Below are 17,001 nucleotides of genomic sequence, written 5' to 3'. Positions count from 1 at the left end.
TTAATGATTACAGTGGCCTGACAGATGTACGGAGACTGCTGTCAGCAATGAAGTGTGGTCTCGGATAACTGCTCCCCCTGTGCTGGAGCCACCAGTAGAGTTACCTGATCTGTCTTAAGAGTGCCATTAGCTAATGTCTCACTATATCCTATACCCAATCGTGGTGGTGGAGCTGATCAGTCTGCATTAGAATCTGGGTATGCCAAACCATAATCTGTCTTACAAAAGATGGTAATGGCAGGATTGATCTGTCCTCAGGAGCAAGCAGCATACTACAAACAAGGTGGAGTGACCCATCTTCCATTGATATCATAGTGAATGTGGTAGACTTGATCCCTGATCCCTGCAGAGCAAGTGATCCCAGGTAGAAAGAACCATACCCTACTCCATGATATGCAGAAACAGGCACTCCACTGGGATTGAACCTGACATTACTGTAAGGTCTCATTTATCTTGATTCATCAATTTGTGGGAAAAGACAGCTACAACCTTGCATATTCCAACTTTCCATGCCATAAGGAAAGAAAAACCAAACCCAGTGTTCCATGGCCTCCTACACAGTGACAAAGATAATTCAGATATTTTTGTGCATTTATACAAAAAACAGAATATAACTCAAACAATATAACCCAAGCCACTACACTCCTATATCAGAAAGCATCTCAGGTTAGTTCTTCCTTTCAAACAGATACCAGGAATCCACAGAAATGCAACATTTGAAGACCAGACCAGGGTCTATTCTGCGGGTCTCTTCAGCATCTACCTCCTCTTCCATATGGCAACATCTGGTGACTTTGCCAACAAGATAGATGAAAACAGCATGGATTCAGCAGATTTTCTGGTGAAGCATTAAGAACAAAGCAGAAAAGAATAGTATTAAAAGGGTTCAGAGTGCTGAATTGGAAATACAATTTACAAAAGCATTTCAGAACCCATGTACTGAATCTAATAAAGTGATTATCTACTAATACAGATTTGTATAAGATACAGATTTCACCTAGCATATATTTCTAAAATGTACAGGATACAACCTAAAATCATTTTTCATACCAAGAACTATTAAATTACAAATTCATTAAGGAAAGACAATTAACATATTCCTACTGAAATGAGTTCAATGTTGCAAATATATGACAGATCTTTTAATGTACCATTGTAAAATTCCTTCAATAAGCAAATACAGAACTGTGGAACTATGATAGGAAACCAGGCATTATACTGCTTGTAGCAATGGTGTCCTAGGATGAAAAGGATCAAAAAAGGTTATTGGACGAAATAAGAACTACAAATTTACAAAACCTTGCAGAAGACATAAACCTATAGGTTTAGGAAAATGAGAAAAATCCAACATAGGACAAATGCCCCCAAATGTGTGCCATACCATTCATAATCTAACTTCTAGAACATGCAAGGATACTGGCCTCACCCTGTACCATGGAAAATCCTCCAAATGATAATAGTTGCACATCAGAACATGTGAACAGCATAAGGAAGTGGTGCGAAGTTGTTCAGGAGCTGGAAGCCAACAACTGTCATCAAGAATTCAATGCTCACCAATTTTTTTTTTTTTTCAGCATTGAAGGGAAAATCAAAAAATTTCTAGTGTAGGGAAAAAACACCTTAAATAATAATTTATTCTTAAGCCTAAGGAATATCTCTAAACAGAAAATAAATGGAATAGAGGGGCTTGGATCTTCAGAAAAGGAAAAGAATATAATAAGTAAAAATAAATCTAAGTATAGTTTTTCTTCTTTTACTTAAATTACATTTTATGTTTAAAGCAAAAATCATAAAATCACAAAAAGTTCATAATGTACATAAATAAGAAAATTACATTTAAAAATGGGATATATAATTCTGTATCTTCATTGTGGTGGTGGTAACATGAAGACACGTGACAAAATACAAAATACTGCACATACATTTATGACACATGTAGGAAAATATGCTTAAATGGTGAAATGTGAATAATCCTTGGTTTGTTCCAATTTTACCAAACTAATTTTCTTGTACTTTAGTTGTGCCAGTTGTCAATAATGGGGAAGTATAAGAAGGTTACACTGTATGTCCCTATAGTTTTATAATCTGTGCATTTTATAATTATTTCCACATTTACAAAAATGTAAGAAAGAGTTATGTGATTTTTAATAGTGACCTAAAAATATATGTTTTGGGGATGATAAGGTTCAAGATTCTAGTATATATGAGCTAGTATCACTACAGACCAAGCACAAATACAAAATGGCTAAGAAATTCTCCAACTAAATACAGTACTTCATAAACACAAAGCTTACAAACTTTATCACGAGTACATTCATGTTCTGTTAAAGTTTGACAGAAGAAAGGAAAATGGTGCCATAGTGAACTGACATCTTCAGAAATCAGTAGACTACTGCAAAATGGTAAGTGTATTAAGTTAAAACAAATATTTTAACCTTGATAAATTTCTTTAATAGACAAATTTTAAAACAAAGTAATCATCTTGTGGAAAATTAAAATGTCTAAACATGATTGCAAAAAGAACCACAAAATATAGAAATATCATATTATAAGGTACTTAAATTATAGCACAATTTTCTAGCTAGTTGTATCATATAAACATATATATTATTAATCCCAGGATAAATATAACGATAATAATCATGTTGAACCCAAAAGAAGTACAATTCTTAAAGCTAATATGAAGATTAAATAAATTATTAAAACTATTCACTTCATTCTAAAAATACAAAAATGTTGATTATAGTATATCTGCGTGCTTTTGCACAGAATCATCTTCATGCTGTGTACAAGAAGTAATAATTTTTCAATAGGAATGTATAGTTGGAAAAGAGGGAAAATGATTACATAAGTTTTCTATACAACCATGATTCACTAGATTTGATGAAATTATATTAACATCTGATAAACCTGAATATCAAAACTGATAATTTGATTGAGTAAAGAGAGAAGAAACATAATGATAGAGAGCCCAGTCCTCACGAAGATGAACAATCCTGGGTAAGTATATTCATAACTAAAATCTTCAGTTTTCAAATAAAATAAAATAATAACATTTCCTCTACCTTTACAATCCTCTTATCCCACCTGAGGCTGATCTTTCACATGCATCCCAGGTCACATTTCTGCTAGAGCTGGTAGTGCTTTCCATTATCTATAGGATGAAATTGAGTCTCTTAGAATGACATAAAAAATGTTCCATATTTTATTTACATTTTTGTTTTGTAATTCACCCTATAGGAATTACAGATTGATCTTCATGAAACATAAAGCAACTTAGTGTTTTCTAAACATAATGCACATGTTCCTCAGTTTGCACAGTGTTGAAATACCTCTGAAGGCAGTTTTATAATTGGTGTTCTTTTTCCATTATTGAGTGTGTACTGCTTCTTAAAATATATTTCTTTTTTTAGAGGTAGCATGATAATTTCATGAAAATAGAATAATATTTTGAACTAATAGTGATGGGGTAAAATAAATTCAAACTAATTCCATATATCAAAATTAATCAGATACCTAAATGTAATAACTAAAACTATGAAATTCTTAAGAAAAAATTACAGTAGTAAATCTTTGTGATTTTTGAATTACTGAAAACAAAGCTTTCTTAGACACTGCAAATAAATACATTTTCATCAAAGTTAAAAGAAAACAATGTTTCTCAAAGTTCATCAACAAAAACAAATGAGAATTAATTGCAATAGGAAAATGTATTTGTAAAAAACATGTATCTGAAAACAGACTTGCATCCAGAATAAATAAGGAACTCTAACAACTCAACAACCCCAATAAAAGACAAGCAATAGATGCTTTCTCAGAAATGATACCCAATGAACAAACAGCGACAAAAAAAAGTGCTCAGTGTCAATAACCATCAAGGAAATTCAAAGCAAAGCCATAATGAGATTTCATTTCATAAAATTTAGAATGTCTATAATTAAAATGATGATAATATCAAATATTGATTAGGATGTGGAGAAAATGGAGCCCTTAAAATGAAGTATAAAATGTTACCCTACCTTAGAAAAGTTTGATAATTCATCAAAAATGTTTGTTAAATTTGTTTTTATTTTTATAATTGATGTTGTGAATGACTTGACATTACTTATAAACTTGGATATCTCATTGGTTCAAATTTTAATCTAGTTTAAAACTTGCTTAAACAGATTTTGATCCACATGCAAATTCTAATAGATGAAATAGTTGGTACAGTTTCCATTTCCTTGTTTCCTTCCTAAAACAAAGTTATGTTATTCTCCTCACTTCATAGCACTTTATTTGAAAATCAATATTGCATTAGGTATGTTGTAAAATGTGACAAGGTAAAAATGGAAATGTTGTCTAACACACACTAAGTACTTAATCCATGTTTGCAAACAAATTATTTTCATATAAAAATACATTCAAAATGAGGTTGAATAATTAGCTTATAATGAAATACTAAATACTATTAATATTGTCCTTTCTTTAAAAAGTGGGGTGTTTGCCAAGTATTGCTGTAGAGAAATTTAACAGATTTTTATATTCAAAACACAATATTTTCATTAACATTTTGCTATAATTCATTTTAAATTATTATTTCAAGTCCTTTCTCTAACACTTTTTGTCCTTTTATCTTAGGATCACTTAGCTAAAACTGAAGAGTAGAATACAATTTTGTCATTTCCTCTTTCTCACCATCTGCGTGGGTGAGGGAAAGGGTTCCCATTGGAGGACTGGGCTAGCTGAGAAATAAAAGCTATGAAAGTAGAACAACATAATAGACACAAAAGACTAGAAATATATTTTAAAGAATGGGGGCAGTGATAGGTCAAGCTGACCAGAGGGGTATGGCTTCTAACAAAGATGAAGCCTGCTCTTGCTTTATTTATTGTGGTAGAGATAGAAGGGGATTTGTAGGTATAAGGTTTCAGTGTGGGGGGAGTCTTGTCTCAGGGTTTGCTTCATGAAAAACAGGATATGAGTGGAGATAAGCAATCTGTTTGGCTCTTAGTTGGTCACTCCCATCTCCAAGGCTATGCTTGAACATGAACAGTGAGCTGGGACAGGACACCATGTGAATTGGGCATTCTTGAACCAGTGGATTCTGACTGGAAGTTTCCAAAACCAGGCTTCCCTGCCTAATGGTTCCAAAATCACTCAGTTCACACACTGCTCATAGATGGCTTCCCACAATTTCCTTCTTAGTTTTCTTCAAATGAGAAATTCACTCTAAGCAATGGACAAGAAAAGATGTATAGATATTATGCCTACACAGAGTAGGATTAATTTCCAGTTTGCTTATGAAAGTGTAAAAGTAGATGTGAGGTTTTGATTAACTTCCTCTACCTCTCTGATCATCAAGATCTACATAAGTAAAACGTTGATGATAACCCTTCCTTTTAGGATACCAGAAAATAATAACCAATTGAAAAATAGAATAGCTAACAAAATTTCTGACACTTAGAATTTGGCTATATATTTTAATGATTTTATTAATGTATGTGTAGTATTCAATAACAATGGGAGCCACTGAGAGGCATATGAAGAAGCCTATTTTTGCAAAAATTGTATTAGTGAACAAATATATACAATATTAATACTTTGCACCAGTGAAGAGTGTCCCAATCAATTTTATATATGGGTATACTTATAAATTGTCATGAATGCTTTATTACGTCAATGTCATATGTCCTATCTTTATATAGATATCAGACAGGAATGTTCTAACTCTGAAAGCTCAATTTAAAGATGAAAACACATGAAATAGAATACAAAAAGAAAAAAATGGAGGGAGACCTCATGGATCAGTAACACTGTATTCAGCATTGAAGGGGCACATCTTCTGGGGAAAACTGGCAGTGGACCACCATGAGGGTCTGACTTTTATAGGACCTTAACAGAGCCAGGTCATGGAAGGAGCTAGTCACTTTTGACAAGACTTCTTGGTGGGCAGGGCCAGGTAATGGGAGGAGTTTAGGGTGGGGTGGGAGGATTGGTAGGTAACTATATACTTCATTTCAGACTTTGAAAGGGGTATGATGGGGTTGAGTGAAGTCAACATATCTGGCTACTTCCTGCTTGAGAGGGCAAACTAGGGGTTCTCCTGTCAAAAATCAGGACAAGAATAAGAAGGTGGGGGGTATTTTAGGCTCCTTTACAGGCCTGGAAGTTGTGGCATGAGGGGGATGTAGAGGGAGGAAAGTTGAACATCATCATCAGTGATTCCTATCTTATGGGGCTCAGGAGAGTCACACTGTGAATGAAGGAAGATGACTTTTAGATGTTCTTGGAAGGTGGTCTGGGTTAGACAGGTAAACTTGTCCAGAAGTTATCTCTTTCTAAAGTTGACAAAGAAGGGGAAAAGGTTATTACAAGCGAAAATGAGTGTTATACTGTTAAAAGAGAGAGAAGCCAGGAAGTCCACTGTTTTAGGAATTGTCTAGTTCTCGCCTCCATTGTTCTAATAGGTCCTGTAGTTATTTAACTTTATCAGTTACCAGTCCTGAATAATTGACATAGAAGCAACATTCTTTCCCTAGGATGAGGCAGAGGCCAACTTATTCTGCAGTAAGGAAATCTAGGCCCTGATGATTCTGCAGGACAACATATGCCAGGGAATCCAATTTACTTTGTAAAATCAGTACCAAATCAGTGACCTATTGGATATCTTCAATAACCTGTTCTGATAATACTTTTTTATAGAAGTGAACAGAAGTTCCTAATCCTGCTAATCCTGTGAAAATCCTGGTAGATATCTCTAACCCTGAGTAAGGGAATAAACTGAAGGGCTGTCTTGTGTCTGGAATGTGCTATTATCTGGATAGGCAAACTTTTGGTTGTTAAGTAAAATGTCAATTTGAGGAATAAGGAAGACCAAGGTACAGAGACCAATCCAAATTTTGGTAGGCAGGGGTAATTATGAGCCTCACAAAAGTAAAAAAAAAAAATTACCTCAAAATTTGTGGGGCACAGGGCTATGGGGCTGACACAAGTAAACATCTTATGTTTCATTAAAATAACTATTACATTTTCTTTCAAATGCCCCGGTATACCTGTACCTTGGTTATAACTGCTTTTCCTAGGTGTTTAAGACCCAGATGGTCAAATTGACCTTGTTCCTAGCTATTATTAATCAGCTGAGTCCCCTCAGGGCATTGCTCTTGGAAGTTTATGAGCATCCTCTTAACTCCATCTGCCAAATAGGTCAAGGGTTTTGTTAAACATGAGACTTCCTTTGGAAGCATCAGGAATGTTTCCCTTTTCTAAAGACCCTCCTCTTTTGCAGCATGTGCACTGGTCATCTTTCTGTTCTCCAGGGTCTGTTGGATTCCCCTGATCAGGAGGTCATGTGGCCAAGAGTAACAAACTCTTACAGAAGTCCTTTTTATTCCCTGGGTTCAAGATGACTCAGAGGGCAAGAGCCAAATATTGGTTTCTTTCTGGGACATTTTACTTCCTTAACTTTAATCATGAAGTCTTTGTCTTAAACTTATAGCAAACCAATCTCACGAGTCTTAAAGTAATACTGGGCTTAAATTTTAATATGCATATCTTTTCAGTCATTTACCCCTTCTATTTAATAGGGGTCCATATTAGTACTGAAAGTTAACCTGACATCTTCTCTGTCTATAGATGATGATCTATTATTTCAAATTAACTCAGGCTGTTATATTAAAAGTCATAATTCTGTAAGGCACTAAAGGATGACATTTAAAGTTGATAAAGAAAAACACAAAATGAAATTAACAAGAGTAAAAACAATTGAGTTGGTATCATAAATATGGACTAAGAACCATAGTTTTTATAATCTTAAACTTTATTTAGTTAAATATTATATTTCCTGTTTCTCATAGTATTCTTTACGACAAACACTTATCCTTTGAACATAAGTTTATATGAGTTTAAGTCTATTTAATTAGAAATTTTCTTAATGTGGAATAAGGTGAGAGCCAGAGTCTTAACTCAGATGAGGTGGGACTTTTGGCAAATCTCAGGTAAAGTGTTTTATTTCTGAGTAATCTTTGCCTCTTTCTTAAATATCATTATCAGTTAGCACTTCAACTCTGTAAATTAACCAGATGTTTCCAACAAAAGCAATTACGATTAATCCCATTTAAGTTAAATCCAATTTACTCATTTTTAATTGTAAAAACCAAAACACCAGACAAGTGTAGTTAACATCTCTTCCTTGTTGAGCAAAAATCCTAGAACTAATGGATATTAAATTCTGGACATTTTATAGAAATCAACATTCTATTTATATTGTCTGACCACCTAGAAAAACTTGTGAGTTAGTAATTTTAAAACCATCTTTACTCTCATTTATTTGTTTACCTAATTTAAATTGAACTTTTTATTTGTAATCATGTGAACTTCAGGTATTTGAATCCATTTTTCTTTTTAAATTTTAACTTATGAGTGCTCATTTATCTATATGCCAATTTTGATACCATATACATGACATATGGACATAGGCACATATGGAGACTGCAGAATACACAAGTGTGCACACATACATAAAATGAACAAAAAACAAAGATCTTGCAGGTTTTCATAGGTAGATCTCCACTGCAATGCTACTGACATTCATTAAAACCTCTATTAGATTGAGAGCTAACCCTTGAAAAATTTGTCCTCTGATTTTTTTTTTACCAAAAACAGTGTAAAACCTATATAATTAGGTAAAATAAAACTGAACAACAACAACAAAAATACTAATTTAGGCACAAAGGATCAAATGTGAATTCACCATAAAACCGGGAGCTCAAAAATATAAAATTTAGAAACACATTCTAAAAAAATGGGACAGCTGTTATGAGATCAGAGTTCACTTTTTTGCTCAGATTAGTTTAGATATTAAAAGAATGAGAGAGAACCCTGAAATCCTTAGGTAAAGATTCTCTAAGTAAAGGATACTTGTAAATATGAGATAATGAGATTGCAGGAGGGACATAAGCCAGCCATTTGGACTCCAAATCAGTTCTCTATGAACCTTTCTCCAGGGATCAGCAGTTTCTGCCTTTTCTTCCATGATATTTGGCTGGGGCAATTTAAGGGAGGACGTTTACCAGTTAGTTGTGCCCCTTAAAATTTCCTACATGTTCCCTTTGTCCTTTGGGTTCTCATACTCACAGGACTATAAACTTCAAATTATGCTCCTCGATTTGAAGTGAGAGGCAAGATTTTAGTGCTCTGGGTGACGTCTCCACTAGAGAAAATAAACAATTTGGATTACTGAACTAGGAGAGATGAGGGACCATTTTACTCTCGTTAACTGAGACAAATTTCTGGTCTTTTTTCTGCCAGGTAAGGGGAGTACAGGAGAACATATTACTTATGAGAGTCTAGAGAAGGTAGTCTAATTTTAATGCTAAGGGAACTCTATATTGAGAATCTCCCAGAGTTTCAGGATCTGGTCACAAAAGACTCTTCCGTCAGGGAAACTTGGTTCCTCTTTTTAACATTAGTTTGGGCCTGCATTTTTCCTTCAGTGAGCAAGTAGTTTACTAAGGAATGTGACACATCCTGTCTTCAGAGGCCAGGCAGGGCTGCAGGTAAATTACTTCTTGGAAAAGAAAGCATGTGGGGGTCAGCATTTAGTATGATTTTTCTCCCACCCCCCCATCTTTATGTGACTAGTAATAAAAAGTGGACTAAAGGTGGAGTGATCCAAGGGCAGGAATGAAGGAACTCAGGGGTATAGGCAGGAAGTGAGTGACCCAGGAGGCATTCATTCCTTAACAATATCGTCTGGGGAGAAACAATTCACCAGGAGGCAGCTAAAGTTGATAACAGATGAAAGAGGGGCAAGGGTCCTAAAGATTAATTTTATTTCCTCCCAAATTAGTCCCTATCTTTCCGACACAACCATTTTTACCTACACTAACTGAATGATGACTGGTCTAGTTGCTTCAAGCTGAGCAGGGTGGGGAAAGCAGTTTGGTCTTAACTCATCCTATGCAGGGAGGGAATAAGTAAACAGTATGGAAGTGTGGGCCAATTGGAAATAAAAGGCTGAAAAATGAGTATTAAGAAATAAGGACAAAAGACACAAGAAATACAGTTAAAGTGGGGACTTGATGAGCGGAAAAAACCTGATGGGTCTGATTCTAACAAAGGAAAAAGGCCCATGAATGCTTTATTTATAGTGAAACACATCAAAGGAGGATTTATTGTGAGAAAAACATTTTAAGAAATGAGAGGCTGCAGGAAGTTCCCAATTGGAACCTTTTCACTTGCTCAGTAATTCTTCCTCCTCCAGGCAGCTGGAGTCTGAGGGTTATTTGGGCTCACTGTTATCTCTTTCATTTTCCAGGGAGTTTCATATGAACCTAAGGCTATCTGAACCAATAAATTCCTCAGTATCACAGAATCCTCTTTGCACAGGACGTTGCCAAGGCCAATGGGCAGTCTCAGATCAGTGAGATGACACAGAGAGTTCTCCCAGGGGTGAACCTAGACATAGAGATGGCTCAGCCAAGCCCACAACTCATTTGTGGCTCCCAACAACTTGGGTTTCCCTTTTTAAAAAATGACATTTCGGTCGAGGAGTGTCTGGAAAAAGCCTGGTTCAGAAAGAACAGGTTGTAAAGTCATCTGGGGGTTGGGTGCTTCTATGAAAGAAACAAAAGACAAGAGTACTGGAATGAGAGTAATACAAAATAAATGTTGCAGCATCTGGAACATGTCAATGAATATCACGAAGATGCTGGGAACCATTGATCTCTCATCAGGAGGTGCAGGAGCTAAGTTGTTTCCATAACAAGGCCTTTATTTGAGAATGTAAAACTTTAAGGATGCTAATTACATTGAAAGAGTCATTGTTGCCTCCCAGGGGTCACACGAGGGCAAACATCCCTGGGAAGTAGAACCATGGAGCAATCCCATCCTGGTGAAGTGGGTGTGGGTGGAAGTGACTGGCAGAGCAGCCTGAGCCACGTGGCACAGACAGGGGCTTCCAGAGGGGGAGTAGATAAGTGGGACCAGCCCACGTGGGCGTGCCACTGCTAGGATCAGACTGTGATCCAAAAGTGATCGGGAGCTCTCCCCAACACATGCACCGTGCTGCATCTGGCACTGATGCATGCCAGCAACCTGTGAGCAAACGCCAGTTTGGCACACAGCTATTTCTGGGGCAGGAAATGAAGAAGAGGGATGAGGGTCAGGACTTGAACTAGGGGGCTTATGGAGCAGGGTGTTAGAGAAAATTAGTTGTAGAGCAGAGCAAGTTTGGCATAAGGAGGGCTTTGAACAGAGGTTTAAAAAAAGCTTGGATAAAGGGATCTCAGGCCATTTGCCATTTTGTGGAAGGAAATTGTCCAAATCTTGGGGGATTTGAGGGTCAAAGTTCACAAATTCCAAATGTGGGCCATTGACTTAGATTGTCTAATTTAGATTGTGGCCAGATCAGTGGAGGAAGCCTGGGTTTTGGATAAGGAATGAGGCAACCTAAGGGGGAGTCCTGTGGAATGGACTGGGTAGCTCCCATGTTGGAGAGGTTTAACTGGGGTGGTTGTTGAGATAACGTTGTCCCTGGATATCTTTGGTCATTGGATAGTTCCACTGGAGAATGAGAGAAGGTCTTCTCTCCAGTCTCAGTGGTGGGGGATTCTTGAGGTCTGGACAAGTCAAAAGGTGAGGGTCTCAGACAGTGAGCCTCTTTGAGAGACTGGAAGGGATTTTATTTCTCTGAGGAATGAGAATGCTGGTGTTGCATGTGGGAACAAAATGGCAGAAAGTAGCCTCTGATGCCAAGATCTAATGGAGAGAGGGAAAAAGTGGAGGTTGGCTGGAATCAGGAGGGGTAAAAAGTACCCACAAAACATTCCATTCCTGGTCAGGGAACCAAATGAAAGCACATGGAAGAGAATACCGAAAGAAAGAAAGAAAGAAAGAAAGAAAGAAAGAAAGAAAGAAAGAAAGAAAGAAAGAAAGAAAGAAAGAAAGAAAGAAAGAAAGAAAGGAGGGAGGGAGGGAGGGAGGGAGGGAGGGAGGGAGGGAGGGAGGGAGGGAGGGAGGAAGGAAGGAAGAAAGAAAGAAAATGGAGGGAGACCTCATGGACAAGCCATGCTTTATTCAGCACTGGGGGAGTGCACGTCTTGGGGTGAGGAATGGCTGTAGGCTTCTATATGGCCTTAGTAGAGCCAGATGATAGGAGGCATTAGTTACGTTTGGTGGGCCCTCTTGGTGGGCAGGACCAGGTAATGGGGGAGTTTAGGGTGGGGTGGGAGGACAGGTAGGTAACCATATACTCCAAAAGATATTTTTCAATGTCTGCAATTTACCTGCTTATTTAACCCTGTAGGGTTGAGAGTTTCCTCTGAAAATGGTTATATACATTTAAGTAACTATATTTAGCTTATTTTCAGTTTGCTCTTGTCTAAGGTTTCAAAGGAATATACTAAAGACTAAAAGAGGTTAAACTATATGGAGATGCCTGCAACTTGAACATTCAACCTGTGTTATATTTTGGTTAAATACCCAGTTAAAACTGAATTCTGCTCAGCTTCTGCATTTCCATTTCTCCTTTGCTTTTCCAAGGGGTTTCATGTCCAATAAGTGAGAGTACAACTAATTAGAACAAATAAAAAAATTGAAAAAAAAGTCCTTTCTATACCTGGCTAACAAGCAAGTGCATTTGCAGAAAAAGAAGTACTTCAATAAAGAAGATAAGAAATGAATTTTAAGTTTATATATAAGACAATAAATATGCCTGTATTGTTGCATTCAAAAGCAAATATTTAGAGGTCTTGAAATGAAGACCATGAAGTACAGTAAAGGTAAGATTTAGATCTAAAGATTGTGTTTTACTTCCACAATTTTATTGCTACCAAATTTTAAAGATGTGAAAGTCTTAATATTGTATTAATATTATGTTGATGAGCTTGATATTCACATTGTGATTTTCTGTCATTTAATAATTACAACATGAGCTTTTGAAAAACTGGCACTTGTATATTACATCTCCTATGTATTATGTTTTCAAGTGTTTTTAAGAAAATACAACACCATATGCCAGGATAGAAAAACTAAATGAATACTTCTCATTTTAAATTACATTAATCATGATACAATAGCAAAGGCTTTGAAATTCAACATATAAAACTTTCATTATCTGAATATCATCAAATTTTACAATGCCTACCATTCAGATTCTTAAAAGGAATGTGCTGAGGTCTATTCTTCATGAAAATTTATGTTTCAATAATAAATAATTATTAGGAAAAAGAAAATATTTAAGTGAATCAATACCATATAAAATTATTATCATTTTATACTTAAATTGCAAGTGTTTTACTAGCAGTGTTTACCACATTCATTATTTCTTTACTTCCAAATTCACCATAAACAGATAAGTCAAAGGCTCTATGATGAATATCTAGTAATATGAAAACATTTAAAGTTCAAAATTCCTATTAACTTTCCAATTTCAGTTTCCCAAATTGCTGCTTCTTTTATTTCACCTGATCATTGCAGTTAGGTCTGAACTTACACTTCCAGTTAAATGCCAGATTTAAAGTTTTGATCCTGCTAGAAAAGGAAAGCATCCTTGCCTGACAGACCTAGCATAACAGATAGTCCAATAAGAAAGAGATGTCAGCTAGATTAGCCAAATAGAACCACCACTTAAGACAATAGGGAATGTGCTTAAATATGTCAACCTTTCAAAATATTACTGATGATATTTTAAAAAGTAGATAGTGTTTTTTTTGCAACTCAAAGTAAAATTGCATTATTGTTAAAAGAATATGTTTTGTAGAAAAGCTTCTAGCTGTTGTTCTACAATTGAATTTCAAAATTTGGGCTAAAGAAGTTTTAATCAGTTGATTTTTATAAAAATGATAGTTTTCTGTTATATATATCACTCTACATATACATATATACACATATATGTATGTATTTGCATGTTAATACATGTTCATTAAACTTAGATTCATATATTTTTATTATGCCATTACTACATTAAATGCAAATATGAGGATTACTTTACTCAGTTATTTTGGGCTTTTGAATTGATAATTTCAGAATAACTTAATAATTTATATAAGTATAAAGAATTTCCTTCAGAAGTGTACTGTTTTTAACAAGAAGATAGTGATAGGCTCCTTAAATAATTTAATGAAATTTTCCACCTTTTGTTTTGAAAAATACACATAGATAAATTTTGCATTTAGGGTTTATTTTTTAATTCCGGAGGAAATTATTAAACTCTATAAACTGAAAATATTCTCAAATGAACAGTCATTCTTGTAATAAATCATCAATTTTAAGAAATGTTCATTAGCATTTGATTTGATGTGTTTTTTTGTTGTGAATGAAATAACTGAAGAAGAGAGGATTTTATTTATAGAATACTAGTTTTAGTTTCATTTAGTCTAAGCTGGAAGATGGAAAATTATCTGTTAGGTGTAAACACAGAGCAAAAGAAAATCTGAAAGTAATTTTACTACTTCAAAAACCACTTTTAAAAATTCCAAAGTCATCATGTTCAGGATTCTGCAAAGAAAAAAATAAATTCTTTTTTTGTGAATTATGGTTTTAAGCCATTTTGTTCAAGGAAAGGCAATTTTTCCAATAAAGAAGATCATGTGATTGGATTAATTCAGCGCTGATTCCAACCTCCTCTTACCAGTAGATCTTCTAATAGACGACTAACTGCAAACGAATAATGCTGTTAGACTTGATAATCTAAATCTGAACTTCAATCATGACTTTTCATTTGGTTCTTGGATGTGAGTTTTGTTATGCTATTTCCTAATGGTACTTTATAGTTATACATAATATTGGGATTTAATGTGCCATATTCCTGCATGTACATAACATAATTTGATTAACTCATTCCCTAGTATCTCGACTTAAATTTTACTGTTAATGTGAGTATTGAATTCATGTAGCCCTCATTCAGGAGAGAAGCAGAGCAGAAGGCAGTTGTGTCTTGTGGACTGTAATAGGCAGATTGTGCATTGTGCATTATAAAGTTCCCAATACACCACAGCACTCTGATAGACTGTGGAATTTATATAATGGTGATTACTACAGGCTGCAAAGGGTTGGGGGAAAGGAATAGTGGGAGGTAGTTAACAGGTATCCAAATACAATGAAATAGAAGTAGTACAGTAGCATTCTATAGGCTGGGGAACTACATATAATTCACAATAAATCATTATATATTTTATGAATAACTAGAAGAGATATATTCAAAGCCTACAAAAACATAAATAATGGGAGATGGTAATACTAATCACTGATGTTAATATGAATCACTGTGTGACTTAGTATCTCTTATGCTGTTTCACTTAGCTAAGATGTGCCTAGTGGCTTGCAATTTGACCCTCATCACTACATTGTCTGTTTTGTTGTTACTATCTGGTGCTTTTTGTTCCCATATAATTTTTAAATGACTCCTATAGCCCACTGCTGTCTTTAACTTCTCATCTCCACTTGCCTGTTCATATTTAGAGGCTGCTGCTTCCTCAGTTGTGTTTCATTACTCTATCAGTGCACTCAGTCCCTGCCACTAACCAGTGTATCAGAATTGGTAAGTGACCTGAGTTTGAATATATGAACATAGTGTTCAGTCTTCTCACCAAAGTCATTGGTTCAAGCAGTCAATACAAATCTTCATGTTACAAATTATTCACTAGGATTTTGATATAAATACTGAATTATTTCTGTTGTTCCACAATGTAGAGAATGCTTATTTATATAAGAGACAAGAGGAGAGAAAGTAGCAGGGACAAACTAAGGATAAATGTCAGTAAGAAATATGATGTCCTGGCCTGGTAAGTTTCTCAGGTCTGTTTAATAATAACCTGAAGTAAATCATAATACTCTTTTCCATTCTGTGAAATTCATATGTCTAAGATTTTTTAATTCAGACAGTAAAATTATTTTCTAAAAATAGTTATTTAAGAAGTACTAATGACACTACCTTGTCTTTTTAATTTAGAGTTTACCAGTTATTTCTGTGTGAAATAGCCAGTTAATTTTGATAGAAATTACTCCTGACTTCATCTTAAATAATTTCATTGATATGCCCCTTGATTAAGAGCTTGTTTTCCTTATGTTCATTATTTTAGGATAAAAATTATTCTCCTTTAACTTCTTATATCAGTGTTACCAACCAAGGCATTAACATCAATAGATTTTTATTGTGTTAATTTTGTGTTACAGAGATGTATTATTTTTATTTCTCAAATGATTTAATGAGAAAATTTTACTAATAAAATTATTTGTTGTTCACATTAAAAAGACCATGAAAAGAGTGTTCTCTTTTGTTTTAAGGAATTAGAAATACTTTGGTTAACAAACCTTATTTTGTAATTCCAAAGCATATGGACATTATTCACAAATATTTGTGTCATGAAATCTTTCAGTTCTACCTCTTTGGAAAGTTTTTATTCTCTACATTATAAGATGTAAGAGTTTACTGACCATGATCTTGAATACTTCAAATGAGTCATTCTTTACATACTTCATTATTAAATGTGGTAAGGTAAACAGAACCGTAAACTAATTGTTATTAGGAATGAATAAATAAATACTAAATAATGCCATGTTTCTGGTTAAAAATCATTTCCTTCATATAATTTTCTAAAACATTTCTTATGGAGGAGGAAAGGAAATCAGGATAAATGCAAGTTAAAAATTCATCATTTTCAGCTGGGCACAGGTGCAACCCGAGGCAGGAGGACCTCAAAATTGAGGCTGGTATGGAAAACTTAGCAAGATTCTCAGAATAAAAATAAATAAATAAATCAAAGGGTTGTTGGATATAGCTTAGTGGTTGAGTGCCCCTGGGCTTAATCTCCAGTAACCAAATGATAATAATAATAATAATAAACTTCATATAAAAGAATTATTTTTCTATCAAGTTTCAAGGAAAGTCATCAATAAATGCATATATAATTATTTGTTCTGGAAAGCTTGTCTAATGAATAGATCATCAAAAATGCTCTCTAGCTTGCTTTTTAACCAACTTTATCTTGTTGGAAAAAAACATATAAAAAGAAATAAGAC

Source organism: Sciurus vulgaris, assembly GCF_902686455.1.
Source record: "Sciurus vulgaris genome assembly, chromosome: 10".
Taxonomy (NCBI): domain Eukaryota; kingdom Metazoa; phylum Chordata; class Mammalia; order Rodentia; family Sciuridae; genus Sciurus; species Sciurus vulgaris.
The sequence above is the reverse complement of the archived record's forward strand: the minus strand, read 5'-3'. Positions refer to the sequence as shown.